The 16,807-nt window shown below is 33.0% G+C and overlaps 1 pseudogene; it reads right to left on the bottom strand.

Annotated features, from left to right (window-relative positions):
- Positions 1-593: 593 nt before the first annotated feature.
- On the bottom strand, positions 594-2,709 carry LOC149560699 (serine/threonine-protein kinase VPS15-like; annotated as a pseudogene).
- Positions 2,710-16,807: the final 14,098 nt, after the last annotated feature.

Here is a 16,807-nt window from a genome sequence, read left to right as displayed (position 1 = left end):
AAAGATAGATCTTGTTTCATTGATGTAACAATGAGCAAAAAAAGGCTCCATCAAATGGAGCAAAGGAAGCCATTCTAATTTAAAAATGTTTTCATATTGGAAGATTGCTAATTTTTTTTGGTGAGATTTAACTTAAAAGAATAAGGTTGTCAAAGATTACATAGGGCACCAACCTTGGACTTTTTAGAGAAGAATCAATGGAAAGAAGCTATGGTAATAATAAAATTTGGTAGTAATTTCTAGTGGCAAAGAATTTATAGATTTATGTGTAATTATAAGATTGAGGAATCTATTAACAACGGAATCAAAATTAGGAATGCATGATTGCATTTCAATGTGTAGCCTAAAAATGAAATGATATAACAATTATTGAACACAAAATAATTATAATAAAAAATAAGAAATTAGAAGATATATGATGTTTAAGAGAGAGAAGGATAAATTTGATGGACAATTTCTTGAAGTGACAATGAATGATAGAAGAGTGGACATAAGTGGCATCACCCAAATCATAGTAGGTGATCTGTCAGAGTAATTCAATTTTTTATTTCAATAGAAAAGTTAGAGGAACAGTGAAGACATTAAAGAATAATTCAGAAGAAGAATTGATGAATATTAAAGTTTGTAATTTGAAAAATTAATAACACAATTGTGAGCATTAATGAGTGACCAACACCCAAAGTCCATTGTGAAAAAAAAAAAGAACCAACAACTTGTACTCCATAAATATTTGTCATCATAATAGGTGTTGCACCTTGTAAACCTACAACATCATTTCTCATCTCTTCATTAAAGGATGATCCTATCAAAGCATTAGAATTTCTCCACTCTCATTTTTATTTTTAGTAAGAGAGTACACATAAACTAGGGCACCTTCATAAGATGGACCATGGTTGGAACCATTACCTATCATATAATTCAAAGGCTTTCCTAGATCAAAAGCTTGAAGCTTCTCATGATTTTTTAACCCTAAAGTATTTTCTCAAGTCTACATTGTACTAGAGAGATTTAGTATGTAGCTTTCCATTGCTTTCATCCTTGCACAATCTTCTAGCTTAGATAAACTTATATTCTGACCAAGGGATTCTATTTTTGGATCTAGATATGACTTATTAATTAATTGGCTTTTGGCCATAGTTGGATCAACTACTACAAAAAAAATATTTTAAGGCATTTTTTATTAGAAAAAAACATTATTTGAGTTTAACTAGGTTCAACAAGCTTTTGAGAAGCTCAAAGTTTCTTAACTTTTCTCTAACGGTTGCCTTTCACTAAAACCTCTAAGAACTATGAATTGCTGACTTTCTCTAGGATTTCATGAAAAATCTATCTTGACATTGGAGATTTTAGACATGACAATAACTTGATCTCTAAAGTTAATGATGTTGGCTCTCTATGCAAAAAAGTAAGAAGAACTTGTGAAAGGTAAACATAAGAGTTAACTACTTGTAAAATCTCACTACCTACAACAATAATATTAACAGATACCCCTCTAACCCATTGGCTAGGATGGCACAATAGTGCAGTAGAATGTGTAACTAATTTGATCACTAACCATTTTCCTAGTAATTTAATTTTTGAAAATGCTACCAAACATTTCAAGGAATTCACAATAACTTCCTCCACAACATCATTTAAATCATGCTCAATGTAAGGAGAAAGATACTACTCCACACTAATCTAACCAAAAAAATAACATACATGGATAATTCGTTCAAAGAATACAACACATAATTTTTCATCATGATCATTTAGAAAATTTGGGAGAATAGGCAACAAGAAATCATTGCTTTTCTTCTTTATGAAGAAATCACACAATTCCTTTAGGTACTCTAGCAGTGCCCTCCTAATGATTGGACTTTGCTCTCGTCCCATTGCCAATTCTTGTATAACATGAGCTATTGTCTTTCGTAACTTTTTAAGTTTTGCATTGCATTCAATGTTCTTTTGATGACTTGTAGCTTGTGAACCTAAAGTCTAAGAAGAAACCAAATGAGCTTTTCCCACCTTATGTGAAACATTTGATCTATCTAAAATGTTTGTCTCATTCAAAACTTGTGAGTGTATAAGAAAGTGTTAGGCGGTTGCATCGATCTTGTATATGTTATTAGCATAATAAATTCAAATACTCTCCTCAGGATCATCTAGTAATGTTGAAAGCATAAGAATAATATATTATGGAAATAATTTTGCATCACTTTAGGGAAATTCATTGACTAATTAAAGTATATTACAGACAGTTTGCAAAGCAGTACACCACACAATACATTGAAATGACATAATGAAGAACATATTGTAACCAATATTCATCATCAATGTAGTATAAAAAAAATCAATAATATTATAGCTCCTCTCCTTTACTATGTAAGTATCCCACTTCGAACACATGCACATAATAATGATGCAATTAACACCATTCCTTCACACTTTGTTTCATATTCCACTTAGTATACAAGAATTGAGTCCACAATTGTTTCTATCGCAACCACTAAAGTAACTAGATCTTTATTCTCTTTTCTTTGAGAAAATGAGTTGTTTTTTTATCATATTTATATTAACATTTAATTGCAAAGAGTTAGAGTGTTCTACCATTTCATGCCTGGATCTAATTTCTTGGTTATCGTTTTTTTGCATACGAGAATTTCTAACATAATCCATCTTATCTTTTTCACTTACATGTGTTTCATATTTTGGTTGCAACAAGTCCATATTTAGGATAGGATCTATAGAAATTGCTAGTTCATTGGAATGCTTTTTATGTTACAATTCTATGGGATGTAACATATTTCGAGAATTTTTTAAAGGATATGTTGTCATGTAACTGTCTCTCAATTTTAAAGCTAATAGTAAAGATGCAATAGTGTTGAAGCATGAATGGTGAAGTAGATGGATATGATTATAATTGACCTTATTTCCACTGCAAGGAGCAGTGAAAATTGTTTGGCTATTCTAAAGATAAGGCAATTCATTAGGCATTTTAGATTTCATACATCTCTATACTAATCTAGCAAAGATGTTACTAATAATAATATATTTTTTACCCTTATTTTCTTACTAAAGAAATATTCAACTTCTCACAAGGTGAGATAACATACTAGAAGATTAAGGAACTTAAGTAGTTATTGAACATGTAGAGCACTATGTTAGTTTAAACATTGCATAGAAAGTGTCTTTTCAGTTTCAAATGGTTGTATTTATAAAAGTAAAAAGTTGATGGGTAATTTTGTTTACTAAATTTGAATGGGTATATTAAATTTTTTTCCCAATGCAATCTAAGTCAACTCTTTGAAAATTGTAGTAAATTCTAGCATATCATGAACTATGTCTCTATATATTATCGACATCATAGTGACTTGAATTTATAAGTACAACTCTGGCCATTCTTCATGAATTCTTATGATGGAATCATCTTGGTTATATCTTTAAATCTCCCCTAGTTTTTTTCTCATCCAACATACATCATCCAATCTAAATGCATTTTTTACCCTTAATTATTTTATTATTGCATAATATTTCGTAGTGTATTATTATTTATTTTATTAACATTATTATTATGATTATGATAATATTTAATTTAATATTTTTTAAAACATTTTGTTAATATGATATTGGTTTTGACATATGAGTGAAAATATACTTAAGCCATTTTCTTAGTTCATGTTGAACAAGTAATATATGTCGAGCATAAGTTTTCAGATAGTATATGCCAAGTGAAGTTATACACTATATGTCAACTAACTAGTAAGTTACTAGTCACTCAAGTGCCAAATAGATAGGACATGTCGAGTCAATTAGATGTTGAGTGATAAATGGATGCTAAGTCATTCAGAGGCGGAGTTATAGCATTGAAGATATAGTGGATGTCAAGCATCAGACACTTCAAGTGCTAAGTAAACAGTTTTGGATATAGTTGTTTCTAATGGCACAAACTTCTATGTAAACCATTTTTTAGTCAACTTAAGGATTGTTTTGTGATTCTAGATGATAAGGAAAAATGTATATTGAGAATCCCTATGCAATACATGCAATGAATTAGTTGAAGGGATATTTTAAGCAGAAAAATGGTAGAATCACTATCATTGATTCATACCTAACCCTAAGTCACCTAAGTTTTCATAAGGAGGAAAAACCCTAAAAGAAAATAATGTGTGAAGTATGCAATGTGCAGAGAGAGAAGTTTGCATGCACAAATAGAGAATTCATGTTGGTTAAGGAGTTATGACTTGAGATAAATTGTAGAACTAGTTAGAGAAGAGAAAAGGAAAGGAATTAGAGGACAAAAGTGACACATTTGATCAAAGAGGATCAAGTAAACATTAAGAAAGAGGTGATATGTTATCTAGTACGAGAGTGCTAACCATAAGATCATTGCCGAGACATTCTAGTAGGTGAATCAATTAAATATTTTAACAGAGTAGTCCTAACATGCTATTGTAAATCCTTTAACATGATTCTTACTTTATTGTAAGTTTTAAGTCCTTTAATCAAGCACACTTCTAATAGGGTTTTGAAATCCTTTAATATGGTAAGATCTAATAATCTTGCAAGCCTTTAACAAGGAAAACCTTTCATAGGGTAGATCATAGTTTATGTTCAAATATTGTAGCCTTCGTTGGATAGACATTATTACTACAATAGTGGAGATTTGTGGGTATCATCCCCATCCTAGATTTTGAAGGACCGATTCACCCCCCACCCCCAAGAGTCTACTTTCTCTATTGTATTTCAAACAATTGGTATTTTATCATTGGTTCTTTGGAAAGAAAAGCTTTGTAGCATCAAGGAAAGATCTTGAAGATGGAAGTCTACAAGTTGGGAATGGTTATTGATAATCAGAAGATTGAAATCTTGAGGTAGAACAAGAAGTCCAATCAGTATTTCTATGTGAAGTGACCAAGTAGGAAAGGAAAGATAAAGAAGACAAAGTCATGATTGAAGATGACTAAATGATACTAACCAATAGACTAGAAGAGAAGATATTAGAGGTGAATGGGATTTCTCATATGCAATTGGAAAAATTGAATCAAATATGATTGCCAATCATGAATTGAATGGAAAATATATTGAGATCACAACACTAAAGTTGCAAAATGAACAACTGAGAAATGATCTAAAAAGAGAAAAGGAATTTGTTGAAATTTTCAATAGACATAGTGAAGCTATCAAGTACTTTGATCAATTGATGAGATATCCTAGATCTAATAGTGATACTATTGGTTTGGGTAACACCATTACTAAAGAAGGAGAATCATCTAAAAATGGTGAACAAAGAAGCAACAAAGGTAAGAACTACAAACCTACTTATCATAACTGTTGAAAGATAGGTCATACATCAAATGTTTGTAGGAGCAACAATGCAAATCAGAACCCTAAGAAGAAATTCATGGGTAACTATCATAAGTGCATCAGACAAGGACATCATGCACATGAATGCAAGAGCAAGACATCAAGCACACAAAGATTTAAAGGTTTCTGCTACAACTGCAAGAAGTATGGACATAGAGCTTATGAGTGTATATCAAAACCTAATTGGTCTTCAAATAAGTAAACCAAGGTAAACCTTACTAATAGATCCTAAAATTGGGATTAAAATACAAGGTATAGTTGTCACTATTTTCAAGAGTATGGACATGTTGCTGAAAATTGCATTAGAACACATTTCAGAAGTGACTATAGTAGATGGTTGAGTCAAACTACATGTTTTAGTTGTTTGAAGACTGGTCACATTAGCAGAAATTGTCCAACAAGGTCAAAAGAATCTAATAGTGAATTCCATTAGGGAAAAGATAAGGTTGATACTTAAGAAGTCAAAGTGTAGATGAAAAAGGCATGGAAGAAAAAGGAAGATTGTAGTACATCAAGTTTAGATGTGATCACTTCATCTAATGGATCAGGTGATTATACCACTCCCAACTAGGAAATCAAGAGGCATGTATGGGACAAATATTTCAAAGTATAATTATACATCAATTCCAAGGATTCAGTTTTGAAAAGATCATATATGCATGAAGTAAGATGCAAAGTATTGGTTAGAACCAAGAACGGTTCTATAAGATATCATGTTACTATTGAGCATGAAGAGTTTTACTATTGTTGCCGAGAGAAATTTTAGCTATTGATGAGATATCAAAGGTGATAGTTATGGCTAAGCTTGTTGTGGTTGCCAAGCATTGTAGGAATTACAGGAAAGCCAAGTGAGTCAAAATTGCTATTGGAGCTAAACTTATAGTTGTGTAAGCAGTAAGCATTTATTGCAAAGTTGCAAGGGCTATATGGTTAATTTTTGACTCTTTTACAATTATTCAAGATGAAAGAGAGCACAAAGAGCATAAGGAGAATTGGATAAATCAATTCAAGAATTCACATACTAAATTCAACTACTACTTGACACCACCAAACATCATATTTTTCAAGGTATTTATCACATGTCAAGCTATGCTATTTGAATTTTTTGCAAACCCTAGTTAGTTATTATGGCATCTAGCTTTTCTATTTTTGTGGTTAAGGAAGGAAAGGAAGTTTTAAATTTTCAATTGATAAGAAATTAAATAAAACAACTAGTTTTTAGAGCTATTCATAATATTGCTTATAAAGAAGACCCATCTGGTGTGTTATCTATGATACTACCACAAGTCTTAATGATATAAGATGTAAGGTGTTGCTCCACTTGTAATGTAGGAAGCATTGGAGACATGTAAATGAGAGAGTTATATGGAAAATTATGTGAGAATAGAGTATTGAAAGAGGAAATCAAGGTTCTCGATCAAAAAGGGTTAAACCATGCCCTAGATTTTCCTCACCTATTCAAGATAGAGTGGATTAAGTTTTTTTTTACTAGAATTCATGACAACTCTGTATGGTTGTAGGATGGCCCTATCAAAATCACAAAGAGGATTAGTCATAGAGTGATAGGATATCCAACTCTAGATAGACCAGAAACTATGAGTGATGCAAAAGAGACAATTGAGAAGAATATAAAGGCACTATGGAATAGGAGAAGGATGACCATAGACACAACTACTAATCCCCTAATTAAATTTGCAGTGAGAGTTATTACACATAGATTCTTTCAATCCAAGAAGTAGAACATTGTAACATGCATGGCTATGGATTTGGGTTATAAGATAGTAAAGAGAGACCATTCTTATGACCTTGCCAAGTTACAACTTCAACAATTATCAAAAAATTCAGGAGCCATAAGAAAGGCAAAAAGTGCACAATGCAAATTTGGTTCAATACTTGTTTGTATATTTTTGTATGTGCAGAACACTTTTCCCACATTTGGGAAAGTAGCTTGGAAGACTAATAGGCTAGTTACAATGTGTATTAGTGAATTCATGGAGCAACTTGGAGATAATTTTGAGATTGTGATGACTAGCTATTTTGAAGACATTAAGAAGTCAATGAAACAAACACTGAGAATTCTAGTGTCACTAGTAGAGAAGAATTTCAATGATGTTTTTCTTCTAGTTGATGTTAATTTTACTTATGTACAAGTTATTGTTCCAAGGGTGAGATGACTCTAGCCATTTTCTTATGAGATTAATTTTGATGAGGCATTTGTAGCCATCACTACTTTGTTTGGAAAAGGAACTAGATAAGAATGCTACTAAATTTGGAAATTATGATGTAGCAAAGTCAAAGATCACAATGGATTTAAAGAAAACTTTTGTGACGAGGAAAAAAAATAAGATTGTGATGAAGCTCAAAGAAGAATTTGGTGAAGAAGAAGAAGGAGATAAAGAAGAAGAAGATAATGAAGATGATGAAAGATACACCTACCCAAGCACCATTGACTCTTACATAGGGTCAAGGTGAGGACCATAGAAAAGTAGCATAATTTGTTGAAGGTGCCAAGGGAGATGAAGCCAATGAAGCACCTATTGCCTTAGAAGAAAATAAGAGAAAATAAAAGAAGCCAAAACAAGAAAACCTAACAAGGTTGTGAAACCTTCATAACAAAAGCCTACAGTTTGTATCACAAGGGCTAGCACAAGAGCCACTGCTAAGAACACTTCAAAAGTTTAGAAGCCTAAAGGCAAGAGAGCTAGCAAATCTACCAAAGAAGATGAACTTGAGCAAAAATAAATGAGGAAATATATTGTGCCAACTGAATCACATGAGGACAGGACTAAGTTAGATGACAATAGCCAATTCAAAGTGGTAAGTCATAGTCCCTCTTCTAATTTGGACTTGTGTGAAAATATCACGAATAGTGTTGATTTAAGTGGATTTTCACATATTAAGTTTGATAAATATAGGAAGATAGAAATGAATAAAGTAGAAGAATCCATATGTGCCATGATGGTAACTTTTATGAAGACTCCAATTGATATTTCCAACTCTTTATGCAAGAGCCTATATGAAAAATTTGAGCAAAGGCAATAAGATATAGTCTCACAATTGAGAGAAATATTAGAGAGACTACACTTTCAAGAGTGATGCCAAAATTGGACAAATCTAAAATGATAAAGGCTATTAAAAAATATAAGGGGTGATTTTTTTCCAAAATACAAAGCCTTTAATATTTTACAATACAAATTTGAAGAGGTTCTTCAACATAGCACACATGTATGAAAGGTGATCTATGGGTTGAAAACTCCAAAGGCTATTGAGCAAGAACCTAAGGAAGTAGGTGAAGACAAAGAAGAACAAGAGGTAGTTGAAGTAAAAAATGATGAAACTATAAGGAAACAACACAAGGAAGGCACTACAGAGGTAACCGTTGAGAAAGAGAAACAACAAGAATAGAATGTACCATAAGTACATATGTCAAGTGCCAGTCAACAAGAAGATAAATTAAAGATTAAGGATGTCTAGAAATATCAATCCCATAATAGAGGAGAAAATGTAGAAGATATTGAATGACTCCACCACCAAAGTACAACTATATAGCCATCCTATATTGGTGAGTGTAGATGAGATTGTAAAGACAAAATTGACATTTGTAGGGAGGAAGATACAACCATTATCCACTGCCCCCACTCAATCTATATAAGTGAAACCTACAATGTCTATTGTCATGTACCAAAGGAAGGACAATATGCCTTCACATAGCAACACTTTGGTATAAAATGTCTCAGTACTAGCAATTACAATAATTGAGCAAGATGAAGCACCAATCCAAATAGGTTAGGAAGCCAATCCTATACCTACACCACAAGCATAAGGTGAAGAAGAAATTAAAGAAAAGGATAAGGATAGGACCAAATATTCAATATTGACTACAAAACCAAAGGAAGTGATAGTAATTTAGACATCAGTTACCTTATGAGACACCACTACTCCTATTCCTAGTCAAGCACTTCATAGGCTGAGTTCAGAAGCTACACCATTAAAATTATCAAGACTGAGTACTAGAACATCTAAGGTTGATGAAGTGACATCCTATGGTGATATCAACTTATATGACATGATTGAATTGCCAAAGTTTGATCTTACATCAATCACTAGATAGAGAAAATGGGCATATTGTAGGATGCTCTAGTAAGGAAGAAACACCAAGAATTACTTAGAACAGAGCATAGGCATAAACAAGCACTTCATGCATCAAGGACATATTTTTGCATTCAACCTACCTACTGTAGACACCTAAAAACCTTTAGAAAATAAAGTATTTTTATTTTCTGAAAAATTCCTAATGACATCATCATTTATTAATTAATTATTTATTTAATTAATTTATTTATTTTTATGCCATTAAATCCCTTTATCTTAATTAAAAATATTTAATTAAGGAATCCCTCCCAAAAATGTTGAAATCTTATTTAAACATTATTTCCTTATTTATTAATTATTTAATTAATAAATTGACCAAAAAACTCAAAATAAATAAAAAATTTATTTTTTGCCCAAAACTTGGCCAATTTCCTTAAGACCACTAACCTCTTCCAAAATCTTCTAATCTTTCTTTAATTTTGATTAAAGGCTAATCCCATCATTTCCTACCCCTAATCCCAACTCAAAATATTTAATTAAGATTAAATATTAATCCTCATGTTTATTAAAAAAAAATTAATAAATATCTCCTCAACCCAAACCCTTGAAATAAATAAAACTTTATTTATTTCCTAAAAATCTAATTTAGCCTCATCCTAAGAAGTTCTAGACTCTTCTAGAAAGTCTTCATCCTCATCCTAGGAAGTTCTAGACTATTCCAGAAAGTCTTTATCCTCATCCAAAGTCTAGACTCTTCTAGAAGATTTCTTTAAACCTAATCCTAATCCCCTCCTAACCTTGTCACATTCCCTAAACATGGGTTAAAACTTACTAACCCAAGCCAAAGTTAACAAATATCTCCTCCTTCACCCACCCTCATTAAATGCCATCCACTTGCCTATCCCTAAGCTAATCCTAAACCATCCTCTAATCATTTGCACAAGCCTAAGAAAGCTTAAAACCTTCCTAATCAAGCCCAAGTTGAAATTGCTCTCATCTTCCTCAAAATATCCCAACCATAAAACTTTACGAAGCCCACTAGGCCATAAATGACTCTTCCAAGCCCTTTTATTGCTCTTACAAGCCATTATGAGGGTCTTTATGAAGATTTTATCCCTTGAGCCTCCTTTTTTGACTCATCCTTCCCCTTTGCTCCATCCTCTCACCCTGTGACATGTGTCACTCCCTGATTGGTTGTAAGGGAGCACAATCCATGTGCTCTCCTCTCATGCAATCTGAGCCCTCCATGAGCTTTTCCCCATCCTTGCATCTTAGCCCTCAAACCCTCAAGCCTCTTGCCTATAAATTGGATCCTTCCCCTTTGCAAAAAAACACAATCCATGAAGTAAAGTCATAATGCCATTTTAAGAAGCCATTTTACATCAAAACCATGCACTCACACCCAAATTCCAACTCCATTTGAAGCCATTTTTGAAGCATAAAGCTTGAGCATACATCCTATCTATTTAGACAAAGCTACTCAACAAGAGAGCTTCTCATTGAGAGAGCCCATTAATGGCTCATATTCTCAATTGAGAGCTCATCTTAGTCTATCTTGAAGTTTATGAATTTTGTTTAGTTTGTAGAAGCTTTATTTAAATTTGGTTTCTATTAGCATACTAACATTGCTCATATACACCTACACCTGATGAAGCCAAGCCAATCATTGAGTAGTTGGGAAATATTGTGGAAAACATCAATGATGAAGACCTAGGTACTAATGTAAAATTATTGGAATGGTATGAGAAAAAAATTCAAACAAACGTCAATGAATAGATCTCTAGTGCTATTACATTACACTAGGTTGAGTTAGCAACCAAAATTGATGGAAAGAAGAAGATTTTGGAGAAAAATTTCTCTTTTTACACCAAGTTATGTGATGTTCCCTTATTGACAAAAGAAGTGCAGAGACACATTGACCATCTGGTGAGAGATTTGAAGAAAATAGGTAGCATTCTACAACAATGTCTTGGTCAAGGAAAGTCTCATTTCAAATTTTTTTTGTTAGCACAAGCTAAATTAGCAACTTTACAAGCTGAACATACAAATATTAGGGCTACACTGATTAGCCTCCAGTCCATGTTGAACCCTCACATGGAGGTGTTACAGAAGGAACTATCCTATGTACATTGATGAAGAAAGATCCCTATATTTCTGCTCATGAAGACCTAGTCACCCTTGCTACTAAGTTGGACATTTAGTTCAAATCTTTGGAGGTAGCATGTGACAATTGGGATATAGCGCTGAAAATTATGATGGAGGTCCATAAATAATTATTGGATAAACACACAATTTGTGTACCATCCATGACATAAGTTTCAAAAGGGGGAGGATGAAGAAAGGGGGAGAGTGAAGAAAGGGGGAGAATGAATGAAAGGAGAGAATAAGTTTTGGGGGAGACGAAACAAAGATGGAGAGTAAAAAAATAGAGGCATCAAAGTAGATCTACTTAGTAGGAGTATTTAGTTTTAAATTTAGAAAAGAACACTCAACTCAGGGGGAGTTCTAGAATTTTTGAGGTATGACTGGAAATTCATAAGTTTTGCAAAATTTTGAAGGTTTGAAATTTTGTATGTAAGCCAAGTACTAAATCGATATTATCTAAGTTATACTTATAAGATATAGTTATTCATGCATAACCAAGTATTTTTTCCACTCATGTGAAAGGGGGAGATTTTTAATCTTATATTGGTTTTGACATATGAGTGACAATATACTTAAGTCATTTTCATAGTTCATTCCAAACAAGTAATGTATGCCAAGCATAAGTTTTCAGATAGTATATGTCGAGAGAAGTTATATAATATATTTTAAGAAGAAAAATGGGTGAATGACTATCATTTATTCATACCTAACCCTAAGTCACATCAGTCTTCAGAAGGAGGAAAAATTCTAGAAGAAAAGAGTGTGTGAAGTGTGCAATATGCGATGAGAGAAGTTTGCATGTGAAAATAAAGCATTCATGGTGGCTAAGGAATTGTGAATTGAGATACATTGAAGAAGTAGTTAGAGGAGGATAGAGGAAAGGAATTAGTGGACAAAAGTGACACATCTGATCAGAGAGGATCAAGTACACATTAGGAAAAAGGTGATCTATTATCTAGCAGTAGAGTGCTAACTGCAAGATCATTGCTGAGACATTCTAGTAGGTGAATCAGTTAAATCTCTTAACAAAGTAGTCCTAACATGTTATTGTAAATCCTTTAACATGGTGCTTAATTAATTATAAGTTTTAAGTCCTTTAATCAAGCATGCTTCTAATAGGGTGTTAAAATCCTTTAATATGGTAAGATCTAACAATCTTGTAAGCCTTTAATAGGGAAAACCTTTCAAAGGGTAGATCATAGATTATGATCAAACATTGTACCCTTCATTAAATACAATTTATTACTATAGTAGTGCAGATTTTTGGGTCTCATCCCCACCATAGATTTACCTTCTTATTGGAGGATTTCTAGGTAACCAAATATCTTGTGTCATATATGTGTTTTCATGCTATTTGTTTTCATGCTATGGATGAATATGTTTAGCTTATTATTTCAGTTTACATGCAAATTGTGAGATGGATGTGTGGTGAATGTTTTAAATTTTTTAAGGGTTAAATTTTTGAAGGATTGCTTCACCACACCCCCCCCCCAAAAAAAGAAGAAGAAGTTTACTTTCCCTATTGTATTTTCAATACTTTATATTTAGGCTCTATTATCATTCAAATCAAGCTCTAGAAAGAGGACATTACATTAGGGTCAAGGATATGAAGTTATGGTTATGGTGAACCATCTCAAGATCAATCAATGTATGGTTTTGGAGCTTATCCTATAATTGGAGTTATTAATAGGTGATTCATAGCCTTTTCCAACCACACTTTACTAGTCCGCTATTTCCTTTTGTTATAGGTTTTGTAAAGTAATTTATCATAAACATATTATTTAGTTTGTTGTTACATTTATAAATTGGAACCACTTTCCCTATTACTAGGAATAACTTAATTATAAATAATTGTTATTAACTTATAGATATTATATACCTATGGCATTTATGTCAAAAAGGGGGAGAAAGTAGATTATCTTCTTAGAGGGAGAAAAAGAGTAGTATCTATAGAGGGGAAGAAGAAGATTATTTGCATATAAGAGAGATATATGTATGAGGGAATAACTATATGTACATATAATCTTTATAAAATAAATTTTGAAAAATTAGGAAAATATAGTAATCTATCGAGCTTTTTCAAAAAGAAATCAAAACCGAGTTGTAGACACAGAATGTTGGTAAAACATGTTTTCGACTTTTAATTTTACGATTCAACTTTTTGGTTCGATAACTATTTGTCTCACTAATGCCAAAGGGGGTGATTTCTGACCTTAAGGTCAATTTGTCTATTAGTGACTCAACACTTACTCAAATGGTTACATTGCAACCAAGCTATACAATTGCAACTAAGCTTATCATTCACTCAGTAGTGTTAACCAAGTGTTTCGGTCACTCCTGACCTGAGTAGTTAGAATGTAGTGTCTACCAAGTACCTAAAATAGTTTATAGTGTTTGGCAAGTCGATAGTGTTTATTGAGCTTCAATGACAATGTACATTATAAACTGAGTGTAGTACAGTGGTGACCAAGCTATTGAGCATACGTGAAGAAGATCATAGTGTTATTAATTTGAACATGGCTCAAACTAAATCTAATCCATTTCACTTGAAAATCCTTTGGCATATGTGAAATATGTGTCAAACCCTTGGTTTCCAAATGTTTATGTTTGAGCTTTAATAAATCATCATCCATGCATAATTCTTTCAAGGCCTCATTCATCTCTAGGGTTCCTAGTTCTTGAATATAATAGTGTTAGAATGAACAAATATTGTGGACAAGAAGTACCTTAGGAAAAATTTGAGATTGTGCACTAGCTAGGTCAAGTGCATCTAAAATCACTAGACTCAATTTGAATGTAGGTGCCCTACAATCGACTGCATGAACCAACATATCATAACTTTTCTTAACCTTATTGGTTGAAGATGTGATTGCTTGGTAGGATCTCTAAAAATGAGAGAAATCTTCAACAATGAATGCTCAAATCACTCAGGGTCTCTAAATTCTCTATTTGCAAATAGCTCTTGAAATTCACAGTCAAATGAATTGATGAATTTTCTCCTTATAACAAATCTTAGTCTTCATGATCACTATTAATGCTTCGTACTCATACTTTCTTGGTGACAAGTTGTCCTCCACTTAGTTTAGTCTGTAATGATTGGGAGATATCTTCATTTTGTTAAGGTCTCCAACAACTTAGTGTCTACATCAAATGCTCTAGGGTATCCTAACCTTGGTCGATAAGGTCTTGTGACTTGACCTTCACTAGTAGAATTTTGGCAAATAAATGACCATGCAAATAAAACTTTTAGTCACAAGACTAAAAGTTTTAGTCATGTGACTAAAAGTAATCAAATTCTAGTAATGTTTTGTTGTTGATAAGTATAGGTGACTAAATACATGAAAAATTTGGTCACTAGGAAAAATTAGAAGGTTAGACAAACATAAGTGATTGAATAAATGATTGAATAAATGGCTCAATAATTGATCACTAATAACTAGTGACTAGAACTGGAAGGCATAGCTTATGGGAGATAAGACTTGGAATATTGTTAATGTGTATGCTCCCAATACCAGAAGTGGAAGGCACATACTATGGAAGGAGCTATCTATTTTTCTCTTTCAAGATAAGAACACCTTTTGTATGGGAGATTTCAACTCCCCTTTATAAATTGGAGGTATGATAGATTTTAATGATAATATGAAAGACCTAGTTGATTTTATAAAAAATCATGATTTAATGGATATGGAGATGCATGGAGTGAATTTCAAATGGTTGAGTAATAGGAAGGGTGTTGACCTCATTCAAGTCAAACTACATAGACATCAGTTGGTCCTGGCTAAATGGGAAAGATTAACTTCCTCCTCTCTTATGGGACTACCGAGGATAGTCTCAAACCAAAACTTTTAAATATCAAATAATGTGGCAATCCCATCCTAAATTCAGCTCTAGGGTGGTTGAGTGGTGGGGGATTAGAATTAAAGGAATAACAATATATAGACTCTTTGTTAAGCTAGAGAATGTAAGATGAAATGTGCAGCCCTGGAAGAAAATATAATTTGGCAATATCTTCAAGACTAAGGTTGAGGTGGAAAGGAAGTTAGTTGAGCTCCAGAAAGCTATGGGGGAAGACATACCCATGGATAACATTATCCAAGTGGAGGATAAAAACATAAAAGTGTAGAAGGAAATGATAATAAGGGAGGTGACTTAATAGAAGCAGAGGTCTCGAGTGTTATGGCTCAAAGTGGGTGACATGAATACTACATTTTTTTATAGATCTACCTCAATTCATAAATGGAAACATAAAATTGACAACATCAAAGATGAAACTAATGTGAAGTTATTTAAGCTTGAGGAGACAGGGAGCTAGGTGATGACTTACTTCAGAAAGTCTTACCTGGAAGAGCAAAGAAACTTTAGAGAGGAGAAAAGGCAATGGATGATTGATTTGATGCCCACTCTAATATTGGCTAAAGAGAATGAGGAGTTAGTGAAAATGGTGACTGAGGAGGAAGTCCATAGAGCAGTGTTCTCTATGAAAGCTTATAAATCCCCAAGACTAGATGGTTTCTCACTGGTGTTCTTTTAGCACTTCTAGAAGGTTATCAAGTTGGACCTCCTTAAGGTGGCCCATGATTTTTTCAGAACTAGGAAGCTCCTTAAACAACTAAATAAAACTTTTATTCTACTACTTCCCAAGGTGAATACCCAAAGGCCCTTTCTAACTTCAAGCCAATCAATCTGTGTAACACTACTTACAAGATACTCTCTAAAATCTTGTTGAATAGGTTGAATCTACTACTACATAAGTTCATAGGGAAAAACTAGAGTGGGTTTTTCCCAGGGTGACAAATCCTAGATGCTTCTATAGAAAAACATGAAGTCTTGCACTCTATGGAGAAAAGTGGTAATCCTGGTATCGTGTTGAAACTTGACATCTCTAAAGCTTATGATAGGGTTAAGTGGACCTTATTGTATGAAGTTATGGAAGGGATAGGCCTTAGTTAGAAGGTTATTAGATTGGTGATGTCAATGGTGGAAACTGTTAGCTATTTTGTGATGGTTAGTGGGTCATCTTGGGGAAATTTTAGTGGGGAGAGATGAATTAGGTAGGGTAACCCTATCTCTCCCTACCTATTTATTATGGTTTTTGAAGTCCTAGGAAGAGCATTTATGAGAAAGTTGGAGGGGGGATAATCAAAGGCATTAAACTTGCTTCCAATCTACCTCTTGAAGTGATTCAATAGTTTGTGGATGACACCTTTCTTAGTGGGGAGTCCTT

Source organism: Cupressus sempervirens, chromosome 4, assembly GCF_028749045.1.
Source record: "Cupressus sempervirens isolate cs-2001-9-10 chromosome 4, ASM2874904v1, whole genome shotgun sequence".
NCBI lineage: Eukaryota > Viridiplantae > Streptophyta > Pinopsida > Cupressales > Cupressaceae > Cupressus > Cupressus sempervirens.
The sequence above is the reverse complement of the archived record's forward strand: the minus strand, read 5'-3'. Positions and strand labels throughout refer to the sequence as shown.